Below are 13,014 nucleotides of genomic sequence, written 5' to 3'. Positions count from 1 at the left end.
CCTGAGTTCTGATCTGCTGAGCCCTCCAGACTTGTTTCACCACATGCCTACAGTTAAAGTGAGGAATAGCTCATTGAATTCAGCACAGCTATCTCAACAAGCACAACGGGGCATCCACAGTGTTCAGGCAATTTGGACAAATAAGATCTTCAATAAAATGGTTATGAAAAAGGCAGGATCAATCAGGAGAAAAAAAAAAAAGAAGGGGGTTGGACAGGAAATAAGATGAGGTTTGACTGATGTAGAGAAGGACTGAACATAGCCCTGATCTGAGAAGGGACACATGTTAAGGAAAGAACTGGCAAAAACTAGATTGGTGCAATGATGTGATGGGAACTGTGAATGTAAATATGGAGTGGCTGAAATCTGAGCACACAATGCCTGTATCTGTGCTAAAATACAAATGATTTGACACATGGGAAAAGATGCTGACTGACAGCCCCTTCTGTAACAGAACAAAAAATTGCACACTGTTCCCCACTGGAAGACAACCCCCTTTTATCTGCACTTCATTAAGGAATACTGTGTTGAAAAGAAAAGCATATATATAGCTGCACTTCCATAGAACAAAAATTTTAGCAACAACAAAACTTGACTGGCTTCCCTGGTATTTAGGACACATTTGATTTCTGGGGCGTTGGCTTGGTTGTTTCTTGGGGGAAGAGCTTATATGCAAGACTGGATGTGTATGTTAGGAATGGTAAACACAGAAATATTAACACCAGGTATATTCTCATGCGACCGCAGAATCAGCTTGTTCGGGTAGTTCAAGTGGCTGAAAAGTAGCCCGATGACAATAAAAAAGGAATCAAATCAACACCCTAATTTGGTTTATGTTGCAACTGCATGAAGGCTGTTGCTGGTGTGCAGGGAGGGTGCGGCCATATGGCATCCAAGGTTTAGCTTGGTTTAAACTGTTCTGTGATGGCAACAGTTTCAGTGACAAACTTGTGGTCAAAATAACAGATACTCATAGCATCACAATCCTCTGCAGAGAAAATAAGTTGGATTTCAGTCATGTAGAAATGTATTTATATGTGCAATGAATTAATAATGCATGGCTTTTCAGGAAGAATGCATATCATGCCTTGTAACTGGCACTAAATATTCAAAAACCAGTATAAAGATTTTATTCTGAAATGCTTTCTTATGAAAGTGTAGTACTCAAGGTGGTTGGAAACTAGAATTTCCCTTCTGTGGGTAGTTCAGATGCTACAAAACCTTTTTTTTTTTTTCTTTTTAAATATATACATATATATGGAACATATAGCTGGAACAGCGAGTGAAGATTTTCCAGTAAAAACCTTTCAAACATTAAAATTTATGATCCTTGGAGCATTAGATTTTGAGAACATCAGATGAGGAAGACAATGTTCAACAACGAAGCTTCAGCAGGATAAAAGCTATTCATTTTTATTATTCAGATGAATTACATTATCCGTTGTGTTTGTGTTTTTGTTTGTTGTTCTTGTTGTTGTTTTAATATTAAGGCAATACAAGTATTAATCGAGTCAAACTGACACACTTATATTGTCAGATTGAGTCATTCTCCTTTACAGAAAGAACAATATCATTGTGATATTAGGTTGAAAATATGTTATGTTTCAGGGACTTTCCTATGGGAAGAAACAGTTTAACTGGATTTCTGATTATTTGTACAGAGTAAAAAGCAGTTGAAGCATTCACTATCATGTATGCCAGGAAACAGACATTGTAAGAAGGAGAAATGCTACAAAAGAGGGAACTCAGTTGTCTCTTAACAGCTCTTTTATTGTGAGCTTTTACCACTAGTGTTAGGTTCAAACTCTTCTAATTATATCACCCATTGAATGTTGTGGATTTCTGCAGGAAAGTTAAGAAAACACCAAATAAATGGTCTATCTTTCAAAATTAAAAATATTACCTTGTTTTAAAACTAGATATACATAAATGACAATTCACAAATGTAGCAGAGCATGAACCATAACACATTTTCTGAACCCCTCAAATGGAAGGAAGTAATGGAAAAAAGACATGGAGTGTCTATGTTAGCATAACCAATCTCCTGAAATCCCGGACAAACATGCCATGTAATTCTGCAGAAGCAGTTTTTCATTTTTCCTCTCAAAGTTAGTGAGAATGAAGGGCCATTTCAGAATCTCAGCTAGCATGCTGCACTCCTATTTGGGCTTTGCTTTTCAAAAATATAAGCGAACAAACTTGGAGACGCCAAGGTAGATCAGCCTTGCTTCATGCAAATTATGGAAAACATGGTATATGAGGAAAAATGGAAGGAAGTGGTACTTTTAAAAATAGGGAAGAGAAGACGGAGAGAAAATACACGTGTACTGACATATGTAGAAGTCTGGTGGAGGGAACCTAGATGTGATAAACCTAAATTATATCAAAGGAGATTCCGATTATGCACTGGGAAAATTTTTAAAGAATATGAAAAAAAAAGTTCTACAATGTGCAGAAAAGTTTACTACAGGATTCTTTCTTTTATTTTGTTTTTAATCAAAATATATCCCCTTTAGTAAGAATGAAATATTATGTGGAGTTGTGCGAGATAAGGAATGCCTTCATCTGTCCTTGCAATGATCAAACAAGATGAAAATTTCCACTTGGTATTTGGTAATTACATAGACAGACTCTAAAAACTATTAAAGCCAATATGGGTATGTAAAGATGCTCAGATGGTGAAAACAAACCCTTCTCTTGAATTCAAGGAAGTTGCATGCTAGGTGAAGCCCAAATTTGATTATTAATTGGAAAAAATATGCCATAATATCCACAGTTGAATAAAAGGAATAGGATTTCTCTTGAAGAAAATTACTGGAGTCATTCATTTGTATTCCAGGAAGTTTGTCAGAAACCACAGTAGAAGTATGAATCTCCATCATGATTAAGAGACAGAATGGCACATGTTTAAAGCACATGATCCTTATGCCAATATTTTGGAAATTACCAAAAAAATTAGTTTTGCACTAAATGATGCCAGAAGTAATCATCTGATGACATACAGAAGGCAGTAGTTAAGCAAAAATGTTTAAGACTGTAAAAGAGATCCTTGAGCATATATGCTATGCTGTTCAACAGTCACTTTCCTCTCTCAACATAACCAGTTAAATCTTAATCAGCATTCATAAACTCTAAGGAGTATTACCTACAGGCTGGAATTTACACTCTCAAAGCAGGAGAATTGATGTTCTGGGTGTTTATGTGGTCATGTTGTTATCTCCGCAATCAAGCACAGACTGCTATTTCAGAGCACGTCTCATCCATTTTGCTGCTTGGTGCAGCACAGCCAAGTCAGTTTCTTTGTACTCTGGTCGTTTCATTGTTTCTAAATTTCCTCCATTAAAAATCAGGAAGAATGAATGCATTATTCCTGATTGTACAAGCCAAACTGATGAATAAGAATGAATCTTTTTTAAATAGCATTTAGAAGTGTAGCCACATTTCAGTCACATCATGGGAATTTAAATAAACATCATTTTCCTGTTTCTTGTTTTCTAGCAGTCAGGAGCAGGTGCTGATTCTCTGCAGAGATTCATAACATCACTCCCTGTTGTGTTCTTTATTTCTGTTGGAACAAGTATCTGCTCTAATCCTGAAATAATTCGTACAAAGCTAGAGATTGTTCTGGGAATGTTCAGGGTCTAAAGATTGCCTGGGTTTTGCCTGATACTAATTATTTTTTCAGTTTGTCTTGGCACTTTGCTGTGGGTAATGAATGTTTACCTTGAATTCCCTGCTGGGTATGCAATGGAAGGAGTAAGCACATAGACTATATATCAGTAACAGTAGAAATGTATCAAATTAACTACATTCCATCAGTGAATTAATTTCATTAGCATATTAAAATTACTGTGACTCAAATAGAAATTGGCCTGACCAATTTGGATATGTTTTTTAAAACCCCAATATTTATTGTTTGACAGACTGGATATTTTACATCATGTCCCATATTATGTAGTAGAGGTTGGAGTAGTGCATGAAACACTGATCAAGTTTTGGCACCAGATGTCCATACACAACCCAAATTTTGCCCATGTCCACTTCCCTGTTTCTGAGCTTTCTACTCACCTTCTTGCTTTTCTTAAGTAAAGTCAGAATACTTGAGTCATTCATTCATAACAGTCTTCTCTTTCTCAGTCCATTCTCTTGAAATAAGCCTGAATAAGAACATACATAGCATTCTTGAGAATTCATCTTTATCTGAAGCAAAAATTCTTTGTATAAAATATAGTTGCCTGCATTAAAGCCTTTCTTTTTCAAATATAATTTTTACAGCTATTGATGCTGTTTTATGCTTAAATTAAAAGTAATATTCATCTTTAAAATATGGCAGTTTGTTCTTTTAAAGCATGAACTATCCAGCTCATCAGAGGTATTTTTCCTTTATGCAGTCTGTGTACTTCCTTCTCTAAATTGCCCCCATTTGTGTTGAATGTCATGAATTTATAACTGCAGTTTAAAGATAAGATTATTACATTGAAATTAGAAGTGTCAAGATAGGGCTTGTAAGATATTCTACTTTGTGGCAAAGTTATATAGACAGTAATACCTAACATGATTTAAAACTGCAGTCAACAGACATGCTTCTTAAATCCCTGACTGAATTTCTCTCTTGCATAATGGAACCCTTTTCTTTATTACCTTTTTATAGTGCTACTATGGAGATGCAGATACTTTTGAGGTGGAGAGAGAAAACCTTGTATTTACTACTCTGCCCCTTTAATACTCTACCCCAAAAATATCTCTTCAGCTATAAATTATTTGCATTTGGTGCAGCAAAAACAGGACTAGAATCTGAGGTAAAATCACAACCCTATGAAAATCAAATGGAGCTTTGCTGAATTTTACCTCTTGCTTTATCTTGATTGGCATAACACTTTGGTTGCTAATGTAAATATGTCAAGCTAGAAAATCATCAGTCTTGTCCTCCATAAATTGCATCCAAGATGGACTTTGACAAGAGAAAATCTCAAGCTCTCCAATCCTAAAGTGTCAATAGCCTTGGCCATAGTTGTCTGTTGGATAACTGCCAAAGGATGATGTAAGTTGCCCTAGTACGTTTGCATCTACCAACAATTCAGGTTGGATATTAGGAAAAAATTATTCTTGGAAAGAATGGTTAGTCATTGGAGGAGGTTGCCTATGGAAGTGGAGGAGTCACTGTCCCTGGAGGTGTTTAAAGAAAGGTTGGGTGTGGAACTTTTGGACATTGTTTAGTGGGCAATATTGGTGGTAGGTGGACGGTTGGACTAGATGAGCTTAGAGGTCTTTTCCAACCTTAATGATTCTATGATTAATGATTCTATGAATGTTCTGTGGTAAATAATCTGAGTATTTATTCTATGCAATTCTTAAAAAGCAGAGCATGTAGTTGCTTAGAACCCTAGATGGAGCCAAATGGAGAATCAGAAACAGAGTACGAGGTGTCACCTCCTTAGCTCAGCACAATCTCCTTAGGTCTTCCCAAACATAGAACAAAAAATGCAGATTACCAAACACAGAGACTGACTTCAGGCTACATTGAAAAATTCCCTTAGCAACACCTATGTTCCTTTGACTTGCTACTTGTTTCTCAAATAGGGTACTATTCAATTTGGGTAGTAGAGGTGTGGGTAAAGCTACATTTTCTCCACCTTTTGGTTATTGATCCCTGTAATACAAATGGCTCAGCAATAAAAAATACATCCTCAAAGATTTATTGGTTTTCAATGCCTTTGAAAGTCTGTGTCTATGAAAAATTAACTTAATAATCAGTGGAGAAACAAAGTAAAGTGATCTAAGCCTTCACCTGGACTAAGGTTTGTAAAATAGCCTAAGACTTAGCAAACAACAGTAGTGCAGTTTTGTTTCCTTCACTCTAATGTTTGTGATTTTTCAGCTGAATTTATGAATCATCTCATGGAGCAACTGTGGCCTTTCATTGCAGGTCAATTTGTTAACAGAACAGTGCCACCCAACCATAAAGAAAGGTCTTCTGAGTTTCAAGTAAAAACAGACAAAGACTAGGTTTCTAAAATTGTGTCATTCGTTGTGAGATACTGAATGCCGTCTCTGTAGCATACTGGACTGCATTTTCCTGTTTTTCCATTTCTCTGTTAACTAAAATGTTCCACCACAGTGCTCCATTCAACTTGGGCAGTCAACTCTACAGCTGGTTTTGAATAGAGTTTTCATGGGCTGTCTTCTCCTGCTGTATGTCTAAAAATTAACAAGAAAGTATTGGGAGCTGGGGATGGGGGACGACCTAACTACCAACCTATTTTCAGAAATTGCTTGTATTATTATGTTTGTGGGAATATTAGTCAACATTTGCACGTTAACCGCACCCAATTGTGTAGCAGGTAGTCAGAGTAGAAAGCTCAAAATCACTGTGCTTAACATTTAGGCACTGCAATTTCAACTACTCAGAAATAGCCACTCACTTTGATAAAAGAAACAGTCATGTTCATCCTAAGCGAGGATAACACTAAATTCAGAGAAGTGTTGAAGCTATTTTCAAGACACATTTCAAAACACTGTGATCTGGAGGCCTTGTTATCGCAAAACTGACTACCTATCTCTAGTTTGAAATGCACTGTATAATAAATGCCTAGATTGAAGAAATGCTTGATTATCATTATTTTCTTGCTGAAATATGCTGCTGAGCTCAGGCAGAGCCATGATTGCTTGGATAGGATGGCAAAATATCAAAAATTTTTATACACTAATACTGAAGGGGATATACTTCTCAGGAGATAAGAAAATAATGGCCATACTGGTGGAATACCATTGGCAGGTAGTGCCATGAATAAATTAACCAGATAAAACCGAATCAAATTGTTTTATGGGATGTAAAAGATTTTCTATTGGAATAAATGTCCTTGTTCTCAGAGAGATGGCTCAAAATGTTCCTCAGATTCATGGAAGGAAGATTATGATTAGAAATATCACTTAGAGAAGTTAAAATTTTCACATAAAGACTAGAGAACTAATATAGGGAACACACTTGCTTAGAAGTAATCCTGACAGATTTCTTCAGTCAATATCTACTGAAACAACCTGTTCATATATACTTGTTTTAGATAAGCAAAGAAAACCATATCTTGTCCTAGAAATCTTGGTTTAAATGAATATGACTAATTTAGATTAAGCTAAATAGAAGATAAAAATAGGATGTTAGTTATACGTTTGTCAACCATTCAGACTGCCTGAAGTTTCAGATGGTCATTCTATGATATAATTGAAAATGAGCCAATTTCCATCTAGAAATAACATCACAATGCTAGTGTGGCACAGTATCCAAGGCAATAAGCTCTACTGGGAACCTGGATAGCATTGGCTACACAGGAAAACAAGTTAAATAGACACTCTGAACCTAATTTGTGCACATCGCAATGCCAGAACTGTCCATGAGGATCACTGCTAGTTGCAGTGAATGCAGCCTAGACATGGATGAGGCTTCATCACTGTGATCTCTGCCTTCATCCTTTCCTTTCTGTTTCTTACATTTTTCTTCACTTATCTCTTCTTTTATCTCCTATGTTTTCATTAGTTCAACTTCTGTTCATTTTTCTCCCTGACAGACTCACTTTGCAGAATATTAACTCAATCTTATTTGGATTTACAGTGAGTTTTCACCTCAGATTTTCTAAGCAGAGTCAAGAGTAGGCTGAAACCATGTAATATCCAAAATGAAAATCATGAGAAAAGGCTTCAAGGAGTGCCAGTATTCACTTCTGAAAACCCTACTGAGATTGCTGTGATTGAAGCAGACATGACATCAAACCTGTCTCTAAAGATGGGCATCTTCAACATTTCTATCCTTTCTATCAATACTTTAGCACTTTGCCAATTTTATCTCATTCAGAAGGAAGAATACTCACCCCAAACTGGCTATGCCACATGTTTTGTGGCATAATTTTAAAATTTTCTCTTTAACAAATTACCTTTAATTTAGTGGTATCAGAACACTAGTTGTCATCTTTCCTATTGAGAGTCTGACCCTATTAGCACTGTGTATTCAATGCACTGGTTGAAAATGCTTTTACCTGGTTTGCATAGCCATAGGGTAGAATGGTACTGGATTTAGAACAAGAGAACAGCTCAGGAGACCTAGGAGGTCTCACTTACACATGAGATGCGCAGGCTATACGAAAAGCTGTGTTAGAATAGGAGTAAAGGAAGAACTCCAGGTCTGTAATTCATACCAGGACACCTTCAGTGCTTTCCCAATAGTTTGATAAAGAATGAGGCAATAAAGTGGTGAATTTTCTTACAGGGAGAGTAGTGAGCAGAGAACAGGTTGCTGTTGTCTTCATTTTTATGGATCCAGAATCAAGAGAATTTTTGAGAGGGCATCTGATCTTGAGAAAGCATGTTATTTCTTGAGGAAATATTTTATTTCAGAACAACGGAAGATGACTATGATCATTTTCTCTTCGGGTGTAAAGGAGATAATCCAGCTCTATAGACTAGGATTTGCTATAATTTCCTTGTTTTGTTTATTTTATTTTTTGTTTCCTTGGGGGTAGAGAAGGTTTTTCATGGATATCTTTTTTTCTTACGTTTAGTTCTCCTCATTGGTTACAAACGAAGGTAAATCTGGACAACACTAGATAGTTAATGGTCCACGGGTAGGCGCTGTCCTCCACAAATGTTACTGGTAGCCTACAGGAAGCCATAGAAGTATGCCTGTGTGGCACCATCAGGGTGTTATCCCCTGTGGCACTCTTGCAAGTAGACACAGGCTGGCTGGAGCTCTCTCCTCAGCCTGGGAAAATGCCAAGTGGGTAAAGCTTCTTTTCTACCTCCTCCACAAATGACTCATCTGGCACCAGGACTGTATCTACAGTCTTCTACATCCAACTGTATTATTCAGAAACAATGGTCAAGATGAATAAGAATTTTAATATTTTCTTCCAAAAATATAAAGATAGATACATATCATGTAGATAAGGGTTAATAAAATATCAGCTATATAGTGTGTTTATGACTTGAACTGGTTTAGAGAAGTACATTGAATCCTTCTGTATGAAATATAAAGATTAATAGCATTATATTCTTTTGCAAATACATGTCTTTTAAAATATTCTTTAGTTTCTTAATAGTATTGAAGTTTTGTTGTCAGCTGGCTATTACTGTAAGGTGCCAAAAAGAGTGTCTGGAACTTAGTGTCTTTAGTTCAAATGTACTTAAGAAATAGTTCCTAATTAGAATAGAATACTTCATTAGCAGTACAAATTAAAATGCAACATAATAATAATAATAATAATAGACAATTTTTCTTTAAAAAAATAGACATCTTAGAGAAGATGATAGGGAAACAGTGACTTGTTCTTTGTGACAACTGATGAGATTGCTTAAGAGAATATTCTTTTAATAATTAATGATTTTGTTAATTCTTAGGATGAGAACTGATTCAAGTAGCAACAGGCAAGTTAAGTAACAAGAACTCTGAAGGAGATTTTCAAAGTCATAAAAAGTAATGTGTATGTGAAAACTTTGCTTATTTTGAGCAGTGGAAGTATAGATTTCTCTGTTTACGGTCACCCAACTCAGATAACCAGGATATGTCCCTGCCAATGATTCTGGGTTCCTCCTTCCTAGATGTAGGTCTTTTCATCCAGCTTCTGCTGGTGTGCTGTCCGGCAGTGCTGGCACAGAAGCATGGTTTCCCGTTTTTCAAAATTAGCTGAACTCTCTAAATCTTAAACTGGGTTAAGCCTCCGTGGACAAAGATTTGCACCAGAGCAGCTTCTCTTGCCCCCCCCATCTGTCATAACCACCCATGTCTGACTACCCCAAAGAGAAGGTGCCTCTGTCACAACAGAGGTAGCTGAACAACCCTTCAAGGAAACTCCAAGAGAGGTATCAGAGTGAGGTATGAGTGAATGTCTAAGAACTATACGTTGCAATGTTAGTATTACAGTAAAAATACCTTAAAGAACCAGAGATAGATTAATACTGAAGAACCCAATGAGGATAAATTTATGAAGTCTATAGTTGTTGATTTATGTACAGAATTAGGAAAACGCAAATGAGTACTGAGATGTTCCACAAGAAAATAGGAAACATCTTCAACACAAAGCAGAAACATTCTTTAGTCCTCCCTAAGTGGTGCTTATTTAGCAAATAGGGTTACTAGAAAAGATAAAGGTTCTCTGTTTTATTCTAGTCATGTAACTAACTATGCTGTCATCATGTATAGAGGGAGTGGACCTGAGTTTCTGAGTGTATTTCTCTTCTTTTAAACCGTGACCAAATCACTCCTCCAGCTGAGTCCTGTCCATGCTCCTGTCCATAGCAAAGTTTGCATTGCAGCACAAGGTGCTGAACAATAAGGTTGTCAGTGATTATTTCTATACCTTACATATTATGTGAACTTTTAAAGACAGGTCTCTGATTATTCAGCTGAGAAGAATATGTGTAAAAGGAGAGGAGGGGAGTGTTTTCTATTTTCTGTGTCCCTTAAAGTAAACAGGAGTTAGAGTGCTTCCACTTCAAATCAGGAATGAATTAAATCTACAGCAGTGTATTCATCTCACAGAGTCTTTTAAATCAAAAATAAAATAAAGTAAGAATCAAAAAAATATATATATCTGATTTTTATCTATACCATTTCTGATTCAGATTTTGGCCAAGAAAACTGGTCAATTAGTATGATTGAAAAAAGGAAGAGAGTGGAGAGAAAGATAAGACTGTGTAACAGGTCTTCTTCTGAAGGCCTTCTATTGTGAAATGGTATCCTAAAAAAACAAGCCAATGGAGAACTGAACTCCACTTCATTAAAGAAAAAAACGGCATCATACTCTTTTCTTAAAGGAACATCTATGAGCATTTAACTATAATATATTATGTATGAATAATAATTGTATACTGGACATTTTCTAAACCTATTACATCATCCATAACTTGATTTATTTAATATCATGTAGAGAAACACCACTTACACTTAATCCACTACAAAATGAGAAAACATGAAAATGGAAGGATACACTGTGATACTATGTATCTGAGAAATATCTATTTGTAGAAGCACAGCAGGATTAGGGCAAATTTTATTTCGGGATGCAATGGCATAAACTTGTAGTAATTGTTCTGTGAAAAACATAGGGAAGAATATATGAAATAGCAATTACAGAAGAAATAATGAAAATGATTACATAATGGATCATACAGAAATGCCTGTCAGTCGGATGGCTCAAGAACAAATGACCTAAGTAAATCATAATAGCTATATTTATTACTATTAGAGATTGAAAGTTCATGTGGTTGTTATAATTGCTAGTGATACGTGGTACATTGCTATTTCTTTATCCAAAGCAAAGACAATTCAGGTGAAGGTCCATTGATTTATGAAATTTGTGATTTATGAAATTATTGTGATTTTCTCATAAAGTTCCGCAAAATACTTTCTGTGTGTTTTCCCATGGCCTCTTTCTTGCCCTATGTCATTGTATGCTTCTGCCCCAAATTTTAAAATTATTTAATTGTTCATTGGTATAAGAGTTCAAATGTCTTTGAAATATGTTGAGATGGTTGCAAAAATTAAAACAGGGTATTGAGTTTGCTATATTCTTGCTTTTTCTCTGTTTCAATTGCTTAATATGATTTAAATTGATTTTTCAGTGTTCAGAACATGCATACTGTTTTAAATGATAAAGTAGGAGATTGTTTTTATTTTTCATCATGCTTTGAGAGACTGTCCCAGGCTCAAAAATAGCTTGGTGCAATCACATGGTGAATTCTGCGCAGCATTCCACTGCCTAGATTAGATTAGTTATTAGCCATTCAAAGTAAAATTTAAAAACAAGCAAGTACAAATCAACACATTCCAGATGATTTTCCAATTGTAAAGTCTCCAAATATTTTATGTGTCGACAATGACTGACTGAGAGCTATAATTTGCTCTGGCAAGAACATTTAAGTTCATCCCACACACCCCGTCACTGGCAGAGATAAAGGCTCAATGAAATTTTTGAGCTTAATCAATTTGCACACCCACATCTGCCTGCGGACAGAGTAGAAACTACCAGCTGGCTTTGAAGAAGACCGAGCACACAGGGTTTCCTGACTTCTCCCTAGCAGAGCACCTGCCCTGGCTTGTTCAGTACCCTCATAGGCTACATGGCAAGCTTGGCAGGGTCAGGGCACGAGCACCATGGTGCTGTTATTCTTGCTATTAACATGCCTGGAACAGCATTAGTTCCTGCCAGCTTTTCCTGATGATGTTGACATACTGCTTGGGAGATTGCTTAGGCCCATGACATTCCCAGAATGGGAAAGCCCAAGTGTTTGGGTCAGAAAGTACATAACTACAAACAAAACTCGTGCAGTGCTGTTTTCCCCCTAGGTTAGAGACAAGTTTTGTTCTGAATTAGTTTATTGGTAGATATATTTTCCTGGGCAACCTTCTCTAAGTGACGCTGCTTGAGCAGGGGGGTTGGACCAGATGGTGTCCAGAGACACCTTTCAATCCCAATCACTTTGTGATTCTGTGAATGGTGAACTCTATGTGTAGGAACGTGTACACCTCTGTACAAAAGATATTGCTAAATAAAAGATGCCAGGGAGTAGTCCCTGGCCCTAAGGCCAAGTGGTACAACTGGCTTATATCCACACGATTTCTGCATCCAATAGCTGTGTCCCTACAGAATAAATTATAGATCTCTTCTGCGTCCTCTGTGATAATGCTGCATTATTTAATGTGTGCTTTTCTAGTTCGAACTGTCTGGCACAGCATGAGAACTATGTTGTAGATCACCAGAGTTATGGCACAAAAAATGGCCACTTATCTCTGGGCATAAGGAAACACGGGAACTTTGAGGATTCAAAATGTGGGTTTTGCTGGTAGAAAGAGCCAAGCTCTCCACGCAGCCTTGGCATCAGTCTTAGGGTGGGCTATTATCAGAAGACTTTACAAGCTTTGCATGGGAGAGAAGAAAAAGGGCCACCTGGGTGGACAAGCAAGGCTCTGTCTTTGATATCACCTCTGTTTTAACAGCATTGTTGTGTCCAAAGTGACATGCATTGCAG

The sequence above is a fragment of the Anser anser genome, assembly GCF_964211835.1.
Source record: "Anser anser genome assembly, chromosome: Z".
NCBI classification, from domain to species: domain Eukaryota; kingdom Metazoa; phylum Chordata; class Aves; order Anseriformes; family Anatidae; genus Anser; species Anser anser.
This window is presented reverse-complemented; position numbering follows the sequence as displayed.